At 46.2% G+C, this 19,572-nt stretch overlaps 1 long non-coding RNA gene across 1 annotated transcript in view; it reads left to right on the top strand.

Moving 5' to 3' along the window:
- The window catches only part of LOC143807960 (uncharacterized), a 69,913-nt gene extending 55,563 nt beyond the window's left edge, over positions 1–14,350 (top strand). Inside the window, exons 2-3 of the long non-coding RNA XR_013221847.1 lie at positions 13,499–13,573; positions 14,089–14,350. This is a non-coding gene — a long non-coding RNA (uncharacterized LOC143807960). The remainder of the gene's footprint in view (positions 1–13,498; positions 13,574–14,088) is intronic.
- Positions 14,351–19,572: the final 5,222 nt, after the last annotated feature.

Below are 19,572 nucleotides of genomic sequence, written 5' to 3'. Positions count from 1 at the left end.
AGGGATTGCCACACACACAGCAGGGGAACAGCTGACGTTACTGAACCCCAATAACAGAGGAGCGACTGTTGACTGTGCGTACAGCACTTCTGGACGGCAACTGGCGGTGTTGGAGCCCAGGGACAGGTGGAGGAGGAGGAGGTTGGAGGAGGTAGGAGGGATTGCCACACACACAGCAGGGGAACAGCTGACGTTACTGAACCCCAATAACAGAGGAGCGACTGTTGACTGTGCGTACAGCACTTCTGGACGGCAACTGGCGGTGTTGGAGCCCAGGGACAGGTGGAGGAGGAGGAGGTTGGAGGAGGTAGGAGGGATTGCCACACACACAGCAGGGGAACAGCTGACGTTACTGAACCCCAATAACAGAGGAGCGACTGTTGACTGTGCGTACAGCACTTCTGGACGGCAACTGGCGGTGTTGGAGCCCAGGGACAGGTGGAAAAGCAGAGGAACACAATGTAGGCCGAAGCCTGAGAAAGTCGAAAGGGAACCTTTAACCCCCCCCCCAAGGCGTTTGTAGCTGAAAGAGCCAGCTTGTGCAGCACAAAAGATGCAAAAGGAAAAGGTGGCTCTTTTCATCATGCTCCTTGCAAACACAGAACTAAACACTTATAAAATGTGTCCCCTGCAACCGTAAAACCGTCCCGGAGGTGGGACTTTCCTTCGTAATGTGACGCAGCACAGCCGTCATTCCTACCCCCCTCCCTACGGCTTCTTAAGACTGTGCGGTGTCACGGCCGTGGCATGCTATTAGGGACCAGCTGACACCGAACAGTCTGAAGAAGCCATAGGGAGATGAGTGAGAGGTGGAGGTTCAGATATGCACTGCGCATGTCCATGGATCCCAGGCCCCCAGTGGGATTAAATCAGAAGACACTGCGAGGCGGGCTCTCTGCCAGCGCGGCCGCACAGGCGCAGCCATCCTGACACCAAATGATGCCAGAAGACGGGCAGCGCTAAGTATGCCTGGCCACGGGATAACATAACAGCGCAGGCTCCGAGACGGAATCAAACAACGCTGAGGAGCCGGTGCGCGGCGCCGGGGGGGTAGGAATGACGGCTGTGCTGCGTTACATTACGAAGGAAAGTCCCACCTCCGGGACGGTTTTACGGTATCAGTGGACACATTTTATAAGTGTTAAGTTCTGCGTGTGCAAGGAGCTAAACAAAAATAGCTACCTTTTCCTTGTGCAGCATTACTGCTGCACAAGGTGGCTCTTTCAGCAACAAACGCCTTGGGGGGGGGGGACAGATTCCCTTACATTTCAGTTGTTGTGTCAGCGTGGCGGTCGCATGACACATTGCCGGCTACACAGCTGGGGATCAGCTGACGTTACTGAAACCCAATAACACTGGGTCGTATGTTTTGACTGTGCAGACGGCACTTCTGAGCCTCAACTGGCGGTGTTGGAGCCCAGGAATTTAAGTTCAGGTGGTAGAAAGATGAACACAACAGGAGACCTGGATAACGTATACAGTGACCTAATTATTTAATCAGGAGGAGGAGTGGCAAATTCCTGCGAGATCCAGGCCTTGTTCATTTTCAGGAAAGTAAGCCGGTCAACGTTATCGGAGGATAGTCGCATGCGACGGTCAGTTAGTACACCACCTGCAGCACTAAAGACACGTTCCGATAATACACTGGCCGCAGGGCAAGACAGCACCTCCAATGCATACTGGCTTAGCTCTGGCCATGTATCCAGCTTTGAGACCCAAAACTTGAAAGGGGAAGAGCCGTCTGTGAGTACAGCAAGAGGGCAAGACATGTAGTCTGTCACCATCTGACGGAACCGTTGCCTCCTGCTGACTGGAGCCGTCTGTGATGGTGTAGACTTTTGTGGGGGGCACAGAAAACTGTGCCACAGTTGGGCCATACTGGTCTTGCCTTGGGCAGAGGCACTGCTTCTGCTCCCTCTTTGTGCAGAGCCTCCACCACTGCCTGGACGCACTGAGCTGCTTTGGAATGCACTAGCAGCACTTCTCTCAGTTGGAATGGAGAAGATGATGGAATTCACCAGTGTGTCTTGGTACTCCCGCATTTTTCGCTCCCGGTTCAACGGTGTGATGAGGCTTTCTACGTTGTCCCGGTAGCGAGGATCGAGGAGGGTGAACACCCAATAATCAGACATGTTGAGAATGTGGGCGATGCGGCGGTCGTTTCTCAGGCACTGCAGCATGTAATCCACCATGTGCTGCAGACTGCCAACTGCCCAAGAAACGCTGTCCCCTGCTGGAGGCGTGATCTCTGCCTGCTCGTCATCACCCCACCCTCGCTGTACACACTGAGTACTGGACAATTCGGTAACTCCCTCCTCTGGACGGACGTCTTCCTCCTCCATTGACTCCTCCTCATCCTCCTCACAAACTGTCCCCTGCCTACGCGTTTGTGAGGAACCACGTGGCGCTGACTGTCCAGAAGATGATGGAAATGGTGAATCCTCATCCTCCACCTCTTCCACAACATCATCCCTTAGCGCTTGCAGTGATTTTTCAAGCAGGCAGATAAGGGGGACAGTCATGCTGACTAGTGCATCATCTGCACTCGCCATCCGAGGCCCAGAGCTGCCACCAGATTTCGGCCATTATCACACACTACCATGCCTGGCTGGAGATTCGCTGGCACAAACCACACATCGTACTCCTGCTTGATGGCATTCCAGAGCTCCTGCGCTGTGTGGCTACGATTCCCCAAAAAAATTAATTTCAAGACGGCCTGTTGACGTTTGGCCACGGCTGTGCTCATGTCGGTCGTAACAGGTACACGTTCATCACGGGTCCATGTGGAGGTGGACTGTGACGGCTCCTGCAGCGATGATTCTGAGGAACTGGTGTAAGAGGAGGAGTCAATGCGTACAGAATGGATTCCTGCAATCCTTGGAGTGGGCAGGACACGTCCTGCGCCACTCGCACGGTCTGTACCCGGCTCAACGACATTAACCCAATGGGCAGTGAGGGAAAGGTATCGCCCCTGTCCATGTTGACTGGTCCACGCATCGGTGGTGAGGTGGACCTTGCTACTGACGGCGTTCAGTAGCGCGTGTTTTATGTGTCCCTCCACATGCTTGTGCAGGGCAGGGACGGCTTGCCTGCTGAAGTAAAAGCGGCTGGGCATATTGTACTGTGGGACTGCCAATGACATCAAGTCACGGAAGCTGTCAGTCTCCACCAGCCTGAATGACAGCATTTCCAGTGACAGAAGTTTGGCAATGCCTGCAGTCAGAGCCTGTGCTCGTGGGTGGTTTGACGAGAAAGGCCGCCTTTTCTCCCATGCCTGTACTACCGATGGCTGTAAACTGGGCTGGGAGTGTGTGGATGACTGGGAAAGTGGTGCTGCGGGTGGAATTACAGCGGGTCTCTGGACAACAGGGCCAGAGGTTCTTCCACGGCGATCCTGGGAGGAAGCCGAACCAGCTGCGTGTGAGCTAGAGGAAGAGGCAACACGAGCTGAAGAGGTGGTAGCTGCCGCTGTTGGTTGGCCTACCTCTTCAGTGTGTTTTTCTAACTCCGCCGGGTGCCTGTTGCGCACATGTTTCCACATGTTGGAGGTATTGAGGTTGCTGACATTTCGACCTCTTTTGACTTTTTGATGACACACCTTGCATCTGACATAGCAAATGTCATCTGCAACTGTGTCAAAAAAGGACCAGGCACTGCAAGTCTTGGGAGCGCCCTTTTTGGCTTTTGGAAGAGACATGCTCCTAACGGGTGCCAAAGCGGAGGCTGCAGGATCCGCAGTCTTCCCCCTCCCTCTCCCTCTTTGGGCCGTACGGGGAATCTCTTCCTCAGAGCTGCTCCCACCACCTTCCTGTCCCTCACGCCAAGATGGGTCGAGGACCTCATCATCTACACTACCCTCTGCCCCCAACTGCTCCTCCTGGGTAGTCTCAGCAGCAGAGCACGCACCAGTAAGTGGCACCTGAGTGTCATCATCAGCTGATGCGGCCTGCGATGTGGTGACCGGAGCCACTGGCCCACCCGCCTCTTCAGAGGAAGACAGAAAAAGCTGTTGGGCATCACTGCACCCTGCCTCTTCTTCCATTTCTCCAATGCTGCTTGGCTGGCCCCCTGTTTCCAAGCCAAGAGATTCAGAGAACAGAAGTAGAGACGGCTCCTGTCCTGGGCTCTCTGTCTGCCTGGGCAATTTGGCAGGTGGTGAAGAGACAGATGGCTGCTCTCCAGTGCTCTGTGTCTGAGAGGATGTGGCACTAATGGAAGTTGATGCATTAGCTGCCATCCATCCGACAACAGCTTCAATTTGTTCTTCACGCAGCAGCGGTGTACGGCGCTCTGACACAAAGCTGCGCATGAATGACTGTTGCCTGGTGAAAGTGGGTGCTGATGAGTCACCGGTGCCCGCAGCAGGCACAGAATCCCCACGTCCCCTCCCTGCTCCACGACGGCTCCCACGCCCACGTGCCTTACTCACTGCCTTCTTCATCTTGGTTGACTGATAAAGATAAGCAGAAAAGTACTAACGGATTTGTGTGCTTATTCCTGAGCAACTCCTCCTAACAGGTATAAGAAACACTAATTTTCTAAAGTGTGGACTAGACTTTAATATGAGCTAATGTGGCCTACACAAATGTAAAGTGGTGTAACTGGTGTGTTTGGTGAACTTTATTATTTATTTCTTTTTTGGGGGCTGAACTGACAACAGATAGAGCTGCAGTCACACGGAGACCGTGCAGACAGACGTAAACGGCGCTGCAAGGCCCAAAAACCCTCCTCTACGTTATCCTATGTAGTGTTTTTCCACAAGTTAGCTGGAGACGGGTGGAAAGACACTAATAGGATTTTTTTTAAATAAATTAGCAGCAACCTACACTACTTGAAAAAAAAAGAAAATTGATTTGGCGGTATGACGCAGTGAACAACCCTGAGCTGGAGACAACCAGGCTATGGCTGCTCACAGACTACAGGGCGAGCTGCAATCACTCGGAGACCGTGCAGACAGCCGTAAACGGCGCTGCAAGGCCCAAAAACCCTCCTCTACTTTATCCTATGTAGTGTTTTTCCACAAATTAGCTGGAGACGGGTGGAAAGACACTAATAGGATTTTTTTAAATAAGTTAGCAGCAGACTACACTACTTGAAAAAAAAAGAAAATTGATTTGGCGGTATGACGCAGTGAACAACCCTGAGCTGGAGACAACCAGGCTATGGCTGCTCACAGACTACAGGGCGAGCTGCAATCACACGGAGACCGTGCAGACAGCCGTAAACGGCGCTGCAAGGCCCAAAAACCCTCCTCTACTTTATCCTATGTAGTGTTTTTCCACAAATTAGCTGGAGACGGGTGGAAAGACACTAATAGGATTTTTTTAAATAAATTAGCAGCAGACTACACTACTTGAAAAAAAATGAAAATTGATTTGGCGGTATGACGCAGTGAACAACCCTGAGCTGGAGACAACCAGGCTATGGCTGCTCACAGACTACAGGGCGAGCTGCAATCACACGGAGACCGTGCAGACAGCCGTAAACGGCGCTGCAAGGCCCAAAAACCCTCCTCTACTTTATCCTATGTAGTGTTTTTCCACAAATTAGCTGGAGACGGGTGGAAAGACACTAATAGGATTTTTTTAAATAAATTAGCAGAAGACTACACTACTTGAAAAAAAATGAAAATTGATTTGGCGGTATGACGCAGTGAACAACCCTGAGCTGGAGACAACCAGGCTATGGCTGCTCACAGACTACAGGGCGAGCTGCAGTCACACGGAGACCGTGCAGACAGCCGTAAACGGCGCTGCAAGGCCCAAAAACCCTCCTCTACTTTATCCTATGTAGTGTTTTTCCACAAATTAGCTGGAGACGGGTGGAAAGACACTAATAGGATTTTTTTGAATAAATTAGCAGCAGACTACACTACTTGAAAAAAAAAAAAAAAAAAGAACAGTATGAGGCAATGAACCACCCTCCCTGAACTGAATACAACCAGCTATGGATGGCCTATGTGGCTGCACTCAGACTAGAGAGTGGGCTGCACTCACACACACACAAACACAGACCTTGCAGATCGCTGTGAAAACAGCGCTACAAGGCAAAAGCAAGGTGAATAGTAGGTGAACACAGCGGTTGCTAAATTAGCCTTTGGAAAGCACAAAGAAGCAAATCGCTATCTCTAAACTGTCCCTCAGTCAGCAAACAGCGTCCTGTCACTAACTGAATTCACAGCAGAGTGATCGCAAAATGGCGCCAGCGACTTTTAAACTGCAGCATGACATCATTTCAGCAGCCAATCACAGCCTTGCCAGTAGTTTCATGCCCTCCATGCTAAACAGGATGTGCCCACACTTGGAATCATTCTCATTGGCTGAATTTCTGCATTTTGAATCTTGGAACTTCCGATTCCGGTATCCGATACGCGGCAAGTATCGGAATCCCGGTATCGGAATTCCGATACCGCAAGTATCGGCCGATACCCGATACTTGCGGTATCGGAATGCTCAACACTAGTGGTGAGCACTTTGAACCCCCAAGTGCTTCACAGAAGTTTATAACGCAGCGCCATGAAAATAAAAAATAATTTTTCTTTTCTCAAAAATGATTTTTTAGCCCACAATTTTTTATTTTCCCAAGGGTAACAGGAGAAATTGGACCCCATAAGTTGTTGTCCAGTTTCTCCTGAGTATGCTGATACCCCATATGTGGGGGTAAACCACTGTTTTGGCACACGTCGGGGTTCGGAAGGGAAGTAGTGACGTTTTGAAATGCAGACTTTGATGGAATGCTCTGTGGGCGTCAGGTTGCGTTTGCAGAGCCCCTGATGTGCCTAAACAGTAGGAACTCCCCACAAGTGACTCCACTTTGGAAACTAGACCCCCAAGGGAACTTATCTAGATGTGTGGTGAGCACTTTGAACCTCCAAGTGCTTCACAGAAGTTTAAAACGCAGAGCCGTGAAAATAATAAATGTGTTTCCTTTCCTCAAAAATATTTTTTAGCCCAGAATTTTTTATTTTTGCAAGAGTAACAGGAGAAATTGGACCCCAAAAGTTGTTGTCCAGTTTCTCCTGAGTACGCTGATACCCCATATGTGGGGGTAAACCACTGTTTGGGCATATGCCGGGGCTCAGAATGGAAGTAGTGACGTTTTGGAATGCAGACTTTGATGGAATGGTCTGCGGGCATCATGTTAAGTGTGCAGAGCCCCTGATATGCCTAAACAGTAGAAATAACCCACAATTGACCCCATTTTGGAAACTAGACCCCCCAAGGAACTTATCTAGATGTGTGGTGAGCACGTTCAACCCCCAAGTGCTTCACAGAAGTTTACAACGCAGAGCCGTGAAAATAAAAAATCATTTTTCTTTCCTCAAAAAAGATGTTTTAGCAAGCAATTTTTTATTTTCACAAGGATAACAGGAGAAATTGGACCCCAATATTTGTTGCCCAGTTTGTTGTGAGTACGCTGATACCCCATATGTGGGGGTAGACCACTGTTTGGGCATATGCCGGGGCTCGGAAGGGAAGTAGTGGCATTTGAAATGCAGACTTTGATGGAATGGTCTGCGGGCGTCACGTTGCATTTGCAGAGCCCCTGATATGCCTAAACAGTAGAAACACCCCACAAGTGACCCCATTTTGGAAACTAGACCCCCCAAGGAACTTATCTAGTTGTGTGGTGAGCACTTTCAACCCCCAAGTGCTTCACAGAAGTTTATAACGCAGAGCCGTGAAAATAAAAAATAATTGTTCTTTCCTCAAAAATTGTGTTTTAGCAAGTAATTTTTTATTTTTGCAAGGGTAACAGGAGAAATTGGACCCCAACAGTTGTTGCCCAGTTTGTCCTGAGTACGCTGGTACCCCAAATGTGGGGGTAAACCACTGTTTGGGCGCACGTTGGGGCTTGGAAGGGAGGGAGCACCATTTGACTTTTTGAACGCAAGATTGGCTGGAATCAATGGTGGCGCCATGTTGCGTTTGGAGACCCCTGATGTGCCTAAACAGTGGAAACCCCTCAATATTAACTTCAACACTAACCCCAACACACCCCTAATCCTAATCCCAACTGTAGCCATAACCCTAATCACAACCCTATCCCCAACACACCCCTAACCACAACCCTAACCGCAACACACCCGTAACCCTAATTCCAACCCTAACCCTAATCCCAACCCTAACCACAACTGTAACCCCAACACACCCCTAACCCTATCCGTAACCCTAACCACAAGCCTAATCTTAACCCTATTTCCAACCCTAGCCCTATTTCCAACCCTAACTCTAATTCCAACCCTAACCCTAAGGCTATGTGCCCACGTTGCGGATTCGTGTGAGATTTTTCCGCACGATTTTTGAAAAATCTGCAGGTAAAAGGCACTGCGTTTTACCTGCAGATTTACAGCAGATTTCCAGTGTTTTTTTGTGCGGATTTCACCTGCGGATTCCTATTGAGGAACAGGTGTAAAACGCTGCGGAATCCGCACAAAGAATTGACATGCTGCGGAAAATACAACGCGGCGTTTCTGCACGGAATTTTCCGCACCATGGGCACAGTGGATTTGGTTTTCCATAGGTGTACATGGTACTGTAAACCTGATGGAAAACTGCTACGAATTCGCAGCGGCGAATTCGCAGCGGCCAATCCGCTGCGGATCCGCGGCCAATCCGCTGCGGATCCGCGGCCAATCCGCTGCGGATCCGCAGCCAAATCCGCACTGTGTGCACATGCCATAACCCTAACCCTACCCCTAACCCTAACCCTACCCGTAACCCTAACCCTACCCCTAACCCTAACCCTACCCCTAGTTCTAACCCTAGTTCTAACCCTAACCCTAGTGGAAAACGAAGAAAAAAAAAAAAAATTTCTTTATTTTATTATTGTCCCTATGGGGGTGATAAAGGGGTTTTTTATTTATTATTTTTTTTATTTTGATCGCTGTGATAGAACCTACCACAGCGATCAAAATGTACCTGTAAGGAATCTGCCGGCTGGCAGATTCGGCGGGCGCACTGAGCATGCGCCCGCCATTTTGGAAGATGGCGGCGCCCAGCGAGGAGACGTACGGACACCGGGAGGATCGGTAAGTATGAAGGGGTGGTGGGGGGGGTGGATCGGAGCACAGGGGGGGTGAATACAAACAAGGAGGGAGCGGACAGGAGGACGGGGGAGCCGGCAGGCGGACGGAGGGGACCGGACCCCATAACGGAGGACTGGGGGGGCGATCGGTGGGTGTGGGGGGGGGTCACTTGAGTATTTCCAGCCATGGCCGATGATATTGCAGCATCGGCCATGGCTGGATTGTAATATTTCACCAGTTTTTTAGGTGAAATATTACAAATCGCTCTGATTGGCAGTTTCACTTTCAACAGCCAATCAGAGCGATCGTAGCCACGGGGGGGTGAAGCCACCCCCCCTGGGCTGAAGCACCACTCCCCCTCTCCCTTCAGATCGGGTAAAATAGGAGTTAACCCTTTCACCCGATCTGCAGGGACGCGATCATTCCATGACGCCACATAGGCGTCATGGGTCGGATTGGCACGGGTTTTCATGACGCCTACGTGGCGTCATGGGTCGGGAAGGGGTTAATAATAAGGACCTTCATTTAAAAACTGAATTTTGTGTTTACTTGTGTTATCTTTGTCTAACATTTACATTTGTTTGATGATCTGGAGCACTTAAGTGTGACAAACATGCAAAAGAATAGGAAATAAGGAAGGGGTAAACACTTTTTCACACAACTGTTTAAGGCAGGAAGGACTAAACCTGGATTTACTTGATAATTTCAGTATTGAACGGACTACACACAGTCTCTCCCTCTACTAAATCCACATCTATCTATATAATCGTCTAAGGGGTACTTCCGTCTGTCTGTCTGTCTTTCTGTCCGTAACGGAAATCCCGCGTCGCTGATTGGTCGCGGCCGGCAGGCTGCGACCAATCAGCGACAGGCTTAGTCCGGCCGCGAATTGGCCCCTCCCTACTCTCCTCCAGTCAGTGCCCCCTCCCTACTCCCCTCCAGTCAGTGCCAGTGTGTCGCCCCATCCCGGACCAACTTTTTACTATTGATGCTGCCTATGCAGCATCAATAGTAAAAAGATATAATGTTAAAAATAATTAAAAAAAATAAATTGTGCTATTCTCACCTTCCGACGTCCGGACGACGGAGGGTGAGTATATAACTATTTTGTATTTTAATTATTTTTTTAACAGGGATATGGTGCCCACACTGCTATATACTACGTGGGCTGTTATATACTGCGTGGGCTGTGTTATATACTGCATGGGCTGTGTTATATACTGCGTGGCCTGTGTTATATACTACATGGGCTGTGCTATATACTACGTGGCCTGTGTTATATACTATGTGGGCTGTGTTATATACTGCGTGGGCTGTGTTATATACTGTGTGGGCTGTGCTATATACTACATGGCCTGTGTTATATACTATGTGGGCTGTGCTATATACTACGTGGGCTGTGTTATATACTGCCTGGCTGCCATATACTACGTGGGCTGTGCTATATATTGTGTGGCCTGTGTTATATACTTTGTGGGCTGTGTTATATACTACATGGGCTGTGCTATATAATATGTGGGCTGTGCTATACACTGCGTGGGCTGTGTTATATACTGCGTGGGCTGTGTTATATACTACATGGGCTGTGCTATATACTACGTGGGCTGTGTAATATACTACATCGGCTGTGCTATATACTACGTGGGCTGTGTTATATACTGCATGGGCTGTGTTATCTACTGCATGGGCTGTGCTTTATACTATGTGGGCTGTGTTATATACTGCGTGGGCTGTGTTATATACTACGTCGGCTGTGCTATATACTACATGGGCTGTGTTATATACACTACGTGGGCTGTGCTATATACTATGTGGGCTGTGTTATATACTACGTGGGCTGTGCTATATACTATGTGGGCTGTGTTATATACTGCGTGGGCTGTGTTTTATACTGTGTGGGCTGTGTTATATACTACGTGGGCTGTGTTATATACTACGTGGGCTGTGTTATATATTGCATGGGCTGTGTTATATACTGCCTGGCTGCTATATACTGCGTGGCTGTCTGTGTTATGTGGCTGTGCTATATACTACACTGTGTGCAGAATTATTAGGCAAGTTATATTTTGATCACATGATACTTTTTATACATGTTGTCCCACTCCAAAGTGTTCAGGTTTGAGAGCCAACTACCAATTAAGTAAATCAGATGATGTGCATCTCTGTAATGAGGAGGGGTGTTGTCTAATGACATCAAAACCCTATATAAGGTGTGCTTAATTATTAGGTAACTTCCTTTCCTTTGAAAAATGGGTCAGAAGAGAGAGATTTGACGGGCTCTGAAAAGTCCAAAATTGTGAGATGTCTTGCAGAGAGATGCAACAGTCTTGAAATTGCCAAACTTTTGAAGTGTGATCACCGAACAATCAAGCGTGTCATGGCAAACAGCCAACAGGGTCACAAGAAGCGTGTTTTGCAAAAAAGGCGCAAAATTACTGTCCATGAATTGAGGAAAATCAAGCGTAAAGCTGCCAAGATGTCATTTGCAACCAGTTTTGCCATATTTCAGAGCTGCAACTTTATTAGAGTAACAAAAAGAACAAGGTGTGCAATACTCAGGGACATGGCCAAGGTAAGGAAGGCTGAAAAACGACCACCTTTGAACAAGAAACAAAAGATAAAACGTCAACACTGGGCCAAGAAATATCTTAAGACTGACTTTTCAAAGGTTTTATGGACTGATGAAATGAGAGTGACTCTTGATGGGCAAGATGGATCGGCCAGAGGCTGGATTAGTAAAGGGCAGAGAGCTCCACTCCGACTCAGACGCCAGCAAGGTGGAGGTGGGGTACTGGTATGGGCTGGTGTCATCAAAGATGAACTCATGGGACCTTTTCGGGTTGAGGATAGAGTGAAGCTCAACTCCCAGACCTACTGGCAGTTTCTGGAAGACAACTTCTTTAAGCAGTGGTACAGGAAGAAGTTGGTATCGTTCAAGAAAAACATCATTTTCAAGCAGGACAATGCTTCATCACTTGCCTCCAACTACTCCACAGCGTGGCTGGCCAGTAAAGGTCTCAAAGAAGAAAAAATAATGACATGGCCCCCTTGTTCACCTGATCTAAACCCCATAGAGAACCTGTGGTCCCTCTAAAAATGTGAGATCTAAAGAGGGAGAAAACAATACACCTCTCGAACAGTGTCTGGGAGGCTGTGGTGGCTGCTACATGCAATGTTGATCGTAAACAGATCAAGCAACTGACAGAATCTATGGATGGAAGGCTGTTGAGTGTCATCCTTAAGAAAGGTGGCTATATTGGTCACTAATTTGGGGGGGTTTTGTTTTTGCATGTCAGAAATGTTTATTTCTAAATTTTGTGCAGTTATATTGGTTTACCTGGTGAAAATAAACAAGTGAGATGGAAATATATTTGGTTTTTATTAAGTTGCCTAATAATTCTGCACAGTAATAGTTACCTGCACAAACAGGTATCCTCCTAAGATAGCCAAATCAAAAAAAAAAAAAACACTCCAAATTCCAAAAATATTAAGCTTTGATATTTATGAGTCTTTTGGGTTGGTTCAGAACATAGTTGTTGATCAATAAAAAAAATAATCCTCTAAAATACAACTTGCCTAATAATTCTGCACACAGTATATGTGGCTGCTATATACTATGTGGCTGCTATATGCTATGTGGCTGCTATATACTATGTGGCTGCTATATACTATGTGGCTGCTATATACTATGTGGCTGTTATATGCTATGTGGCTGCTATATGCTATGTGGCTGCTATATATGCTATGTGGCTGCTATATATGCTATGTGGCTGCTATATACTATGTGGCTGCTATATATGCTATGTGGCTGCTATATATGCTATGTGGCTGCTATATGCTATGTGGCTGCTATATGCTATGTGGCTGCTATATATGCTATGTGGCTGCTATATATGCTATGTGGCTGCTATATGCTATGTGGCTGCTATATGCTATGTGGCTGCTATATATGCTATGTGGCTGCTATATATGCTATGTGGCTGCTATATATTCTATGTGGCTGCTATATATGCTATGTGGCTGCTATATATTCTATGTGGCTGCTATATATGCTATGTGGCTGCTATATGCTATGTGGCTGCTATATGCTATGTGGCTGCTATATACTACATGGCTGTGCTAAGCGCGACGTACATACATACATACATACATACATACATACATACATATTCTAGAATACCCAATGCGTTAGAATCGGGCCACCATCTAGTTAATATATAAAGGACTTGTATAGCATATAGAACTGTTTTTTAATACTTTCTATCAGAACTGCAGCATTTATCAGAAGGGAGGTTGTGGTGATTGAGCAAGACAGAGGCAGAAATACAAAGTCTGCACCACTGAGTACAGATGGTCATCAGTCATCACAAAAGATGGAGCCACAGAACCAGGCTGTCATCAAACATCTTGTGTCTGCCTGGAGCAGACAGGGAGGCCTCTAATATCTAATAATCTGACCTTCTGTTATAGGACTGGTAGTCCGGACAAGATCAGATAACAAGGACATGAAATATAGAAGATGATGGATCCGTGACAGATGCTCCAGTGAGTAGATCGAACGCTCCAGTTACATACAGGACATTTTTTGTTTTTATGTGAACTTTTTTTCTTTAAACTACTTATTTTTTTGTGCCCTTAGGAGACTTAAGCCTATGATCATTTGATCGCTCATAAAACATCACAATACCACAGTTTTGCAGTATATGGTGAAAATCTCGGTCTTCTATTGAGCTCAACCTACTGTATAGCTGACCTTCACAGGAGAAGCAAGATTACAGAAACAGTGGCCTTAAGCAGAACCCCAGCTGTTATAGTAACTCATTAGTCTCCCACAGTTGCGTGGTGGAGGGCCAATGAAAGCTCTGGGCATTGGTGCGCACACAATTTAAATGCTGCTGTCAGATTGGCAGCATCATTTCAATGGTCAACAGGAAAACAGCTGTGGCCAAAACTCAGTGTCAGCCATGTCAGTTAGAGACAGATGCTGGATATTTAACATACAGTAGCTGTATATGCCGCATGTTGCAAACAATTAATTAATAAACAATCTTTTATTTCAGGAAAGGAATGTTTTAACAACTCTCAAATGTTTGGAAAGTGAAAATATGGATGACAATTTAATTGAGGATAACATAGTAAAATTTGAGACATCAAATCCCACTAATTATCCAATAAAATCACGTGTACCAGCATTATAAATAACAAAAGACTGACTGGCACTTCCAAGCTAATGTGAACAGGTGAAAACTAGGAGCAGCCACCCCTGCACTCCCTGACAGAAGTTATGTCGCTTATCCATGTTATGTAAATAAAAGCTTATAACCTGACGTTAAATTCATCTATTGGCTGTATAAATTATTCATTTGAAGGCTGAAAAAGAATGTGATTGTGGTTAAGAAAATAAATTGGCATCAATGCAGAAGTATTGATCAGTTAATAGACACAGCATGGTCAGATTTTGGCAAGACAAAAGTTTTGTCGCCTGGTCATATAATGCACCCAATCCTAGTTTACATCCTTACCTGTGCTCAGTAAATGATCGGTTAATTAGTGTGTGTGTATAAAAAGAAACCCAGCACCCCAGACCTTAACTTGAACTGCAACTTGAGCTCTGACAACATGCCAAAAATCCACCCTGCGGCTAAAGCCTGGATTATCAAGAGGCTGAAGACCAGATCCACTGCAGAGGTGGATGCACTGCTGGCACCTTTAATGTGTCTCAGCGTCAAGTACAAAGAATTAAAAAAAGATTTGAAGAGACTGGAGATGTAATTGACAAGCCCAGGTCTGGCAGACCCCGCAAGACAACTGCTCAGGAGGAACGTTTGTTGGTTAGAAAATGCAAAGCAAGCCCCTCTTCCACTGCAGCAGAGCTCCAACAGGCCTGGTCACCTCAAGTCTCTGTGTCAACTAGAACAGTTTGTAGGATTCTGTCTCGAAATGGCCTCCATGGTCGAATCCGTGCCCAGAAGCCAGCACTAAACAAAAGGCAAATAAAAAACCGTGTGGCATTTGCAAAGTCCCACAGCCTGCTAAACAGATGGACACTGGAAAAGTGGCAGAAGGTGGATTTCTCTGATGAATCTTCAGTAGAATTACACCACAGCCGCTGCAAATACTGCAGGAGACCTACTGGAGCCCGTATGGATTCACAACACACCTAGAAAACAGTTAAATTTGGTGGTGGAAATATCATGGTCTGGGGTTACATTCAGTATGGGGGTGTGCGAAACATTTGCAAGGTGGAAGGCAATATCAATAGCCTAAAATATCAAGATGTATTAGCTACTTCTTATATTCCAAATCATAAAAGGGGTCAAATTCTGCAGCAGGATTGTGCTCCATCTCATACATCCATCTCTACAACAAAGTTCCTCCAGGTAAAAAAGATCAAGGTGCTCAAAGACTGGCCAGCCTAGTCACCAGACATGAACATCATTAACCCCTTAATCCCATATGACGTACTATCCCGTCAAGGTGACCTGGGACTTAATTCCCAGTGACAGGATAGTACGTCATAGTCGATCTGCCGCGCTCACGGGGGGGAGCGTGTCCAATCGCCGCCGGGTGTCAGCTGATTATTACAGCTGACATCCGGCATTATGTGCCAGAAGGGGTCATGGACCGCTCCCGGCACATTAACCCTCTGAACACTGCGATCAAACATGATCGCAGTGTTCCGGCGGCATAGGGAAGCATCGAGCAGGGAGGGGGCTCCCTGCGTGCTGCCCTGAGACCCTCGGAACAACGCGATGTTATCGCGTTGTTCAGAGGGTCTCTTACCTCCTCCCTGCAGGCCCCGGATCCAAAATGGCTGCGGGGCTCCTTCTGGGTCCTGCAGGAAGATGACTTGCAAGCGCCTGCTCAGAGCAGGTGCCAGCAAGCCTCCCTGCAGTGCCTGTCAGATCGCTGATCTGACACAGTGCACTGAAAAGTGTCAGATCAGCGAACTGATAATATATAGTGATGTCCCCCTCTGGGACAATGTAAAAAAAGTTTAAAAAAAATATATTTACATGTGTAAAAAAAAAAAAAAAAAAATCCTAAATAAAGAAAAAAAAAAAATATTGTTCCAATAAATACATTTCTTAATCTAAATAAAAAAAACAAAGAATAAAAGTACACATATTTAGTATCGCTGCGTCCCTAACTACCCGACCTATAAAACTGTCCCACTAGCTAACCCCTTCAGTGAACACCGTAAAAAAAAAAAAAAAAAAAAAAAAGAGGCAAAAACAACGCCAAACAAAAAGTGGAATAACACACGATCAAAAAGACAGATACAAATAACTAAAATTAAGCACACCAGTAGCGCTTCAGAAACTGTGAATCCTGCAGCGGATACAAATACAGTGCCACCCTTCTGTATTAGTAGCTATAAACAGGTATATATATAAAAATAATCCGCGCTGGGTTCTCCAGTTTTGTGACCACTAAATACCTCCAAAAACAATAAATATTTGCACCTTTTATATGACTTTAAAAAACTATTAAAAAATAAGTTTGTGCTGTGTTTTAAAATAGCTCCACCGTGGAGCACGACATTACCATAAGGAAATTCTGAGCGAGATAATAAAGTGATTTTTTACCTGGTGCGGTATAGTCGATAATGTCCACAGTTCCCTTTAGTCGGTCTTTGTAAAAGTCCAAATGTGGAAAAATGCGGCTTCAGTGGAGTTTTTTTTCCTCTTTTGCTTTCACGTGAGTGGGCTCCAGGCAGTGCCCCGGCCGGCGGCAAACAGCCCTATGGGATCCCTGATGAAGGAATACGTCCTATTCCGAAACTAGTAGGAAATTGGTCCACCATGCTATCTGTAGCAAGTCACGTGAGCAATCACATGACCGTGACGTCACGCAAGGTCCTGCAGAGGCAGAGAACCGAGAGCTGCACAACAGCGCATAGTCGCTACTAGCAGTGAGCGAGCATAGGGCTGTTTGCCGCCAGCCGGGGCACTGCCTGGAGCCCGCTCACGTGAAAGCAAAAGAGGAAAAAAAACTCCACTGAAGCCGCATTTTTCCACATTTGGACTTTTACAAAGACCGACTAAAGGGAACTGTGGACATTATCGACTATACCGCACCAGGTAAAAAATCACTTTATTATCTCGCTCAGAATTTCCTTATGGTAATGTCGTGCTCCACGGTGGAGCTATTTTAAAACACAGCACAAACTTATTTTTTAATAGTTTTTTAAAGTCATATAAAAGGTGCAAATATTTATTGTTTTTGGAGGTATTTAGTGGTCACAAAACTGGAGAACCCAGCGCGGATTATTTTTATATATATACCCAGATACAAATAACTGCTGAAAACGTCATCTTGTCCCGCAAAAAACGAGCCGCCATACAGCATCATCAGCGAAAAATAAAAAAGTTGTAGTCCTCAGAATAAAGCGATGCAAAAATAATTATTTTTTATATAAATAGTTTTTATCGTATAAAAGCGCCAAAACAAAAAAAAGATATAAATGAGGTATCACTGTAATCGTACTGACCCGAAGAATAAAACTGCTTTATCAATTTTACCAAACGTGGAATGGTATAAACACCCCTCAGAAAAGAAATTCATAAATAGCTGGTTTTTGGTCATTCTGCCTCGCAAAAATCGGAATAAACAGTGATCAAAAAATTTCACGTGCCGAAAATGGTACCAATGAAAACGTCAACTCGTCCCGCCAAAAAAAAAGACCTCACATGACTCTGTGGACCAAACTATGGAAAATTATAGCTCTCAAAATGTGGAGACACAAAAACTATTTTTTGCAATAAAAAGCGTCAGTTAGTGTGTGACAGCTGCCAATCATAAAAATCCGCTAAAAAACCCGCTATAAAAGTAAATCAAACTCCCCCTTCATCACCTTCTTGGTTAGGGAAAAATAATAAAATAAAAAAATTATTTATTTCCATTAGGGTTAGGGTTGGGGCTAAAGTTAAGTTTAGGGTTGGGGCTAAAGTTAGGGTTAGGGTGGGGCTAAAGTTAGGGTTTGGATTACATTTACGGTTGGGATTAGGGTTGGGATTAGGGTTAGGGGTGTGGTTAGGGTTATGGTTGGGATTAGGGTTAGGGGTGTGTTGAAGTTAGGGGTGTGGTTAGGGTTGGGGTTAGGGGTGTTTTGGGGTTAGGGGTGTGGTTAGGATTAGGGTTAGGGGCATGTTTGGGTTAGGGGTGTGGTTAGGGTTATGGTTAGGGTTGGGATTAGGGTTAGGGGTGTGTTTGGGTTAGGGTTTCAGTTAGAATTGGGGTGTTTACATTGTTTAAGCACATCAGGGGCTCTCCAAACGTGACATGGCATCCGATCTCAATTCCAGCCAATTCTGTGTTCAAAAAGTAAAACAGTGCTCCTTCCCTTCCGAACTCTCCCATGCGCCCAAACAGGGATTTACCCCAACATATGGGGTATCAGCGTACTCAGGACAAATTGGACAACAACTTTTAATTTCTCCTGTTACCCTTGGGAAAATACAGAACCAGGGGCTAAAAAATAATTTTTGTGGAAAAAAAAAAGGATTTTAACAGCTCTGCGTTATAAACTGTAGTGAAACACTTGGGGGTTCAAAGTTCTCACAGCACATCTAGATAAGTTTCTTGGGAGTCTAGTTTCCAATATGGGGTTACATGAGGGGGTTTCTACTGTTTAGGTACATCAGGGGCTCTGCAAACGCAATGTGACGCCTGCAGACCATTCCATCTAAGTCTGCATTCCAAACGGCGCTCCTTCCCTTCCGAGCTCTGCCATGCACCCAGTGACCTCCCCACATTTGGGGTATCAGCGTACTCAGGACAAATTGGACAACATCTTTTGGGGTCCAATTTCTCCTGTTACCCTTGGAGAAATACAAAACTGGGGGCTACAAATAATTTTTGTGGAAAAAGAAAGAATTTTTTATTTTCACGGCTCTGCGTTATAAACTGTAGTGAAACACTTGGAGGTTCAAAGTTCTCACAACACATCTAGATAAGTTCCTGAGGGGGTCTTCTTTCCAAAATGGTGTCACTTGTGGGGGGTTTCAATGTTTAGGCACATCATGGCCTCTCCAAACGCGACATGGTGTCCTATCTCAGTTCCAGTCAATTTTGCATTGAAAAGTCAAACGGCGCTCCTTCCCTTCCAAGCTCTGGAAGCTCTGGATGCGCCCAAACAGTGGTTTACCCCCACATATGGAGCATCAGCGTACTCAGGACAAACTGCACAACAACTTTTGGGGTCCAATTTCTTCTGTTACCCTTGGGAAAATAAAATATTGGGGGCGAAATATCATTTTTGTGAAAAAATATGATTTTTTTATTTTTACGGCTCTGCATTATAAGCTTCTGTGAAGCACTCGGTGGGTCAAAGTGCTCACCACACATCTAGATAAGTTCCTTAGGGGGTCTACTTTCCAAAATGGTGTTGTCATGCGGGTACTGGGCAGACTACAGCTGATTACCCGGGCCCCTGCGATATCCCTCAGACTAGGGAAAACCCTGTCTGTGTCTCTCCCAGAATTTACACTGATGGTGTGCTTGTCTGGGCCGCCAGGCCTGACCCTGACTCCTGTTTCAGT

This window comes from Ranitomeya variabilis, chromosome 2 (assembly GCF_051348905.1).
Source record: "Ranitomeya variabilis isolate aRanVar5 chromosome 2, aRanVar5.hap1, whole genome shotgun sequence".
NCBI classification, from domain to species: domain Eukaryota; kingdom Metazoa; phylum Chordata; class Amphibia; order Anura; family Dendrobatidae; genus Ranitomeya; species Ranitomeya variabilis.
The sequence above is the reverse complement of the archived record's forward strand: the minus strand, read 5'-3'. Positions and strand labels throughout refer to the sequence as shown.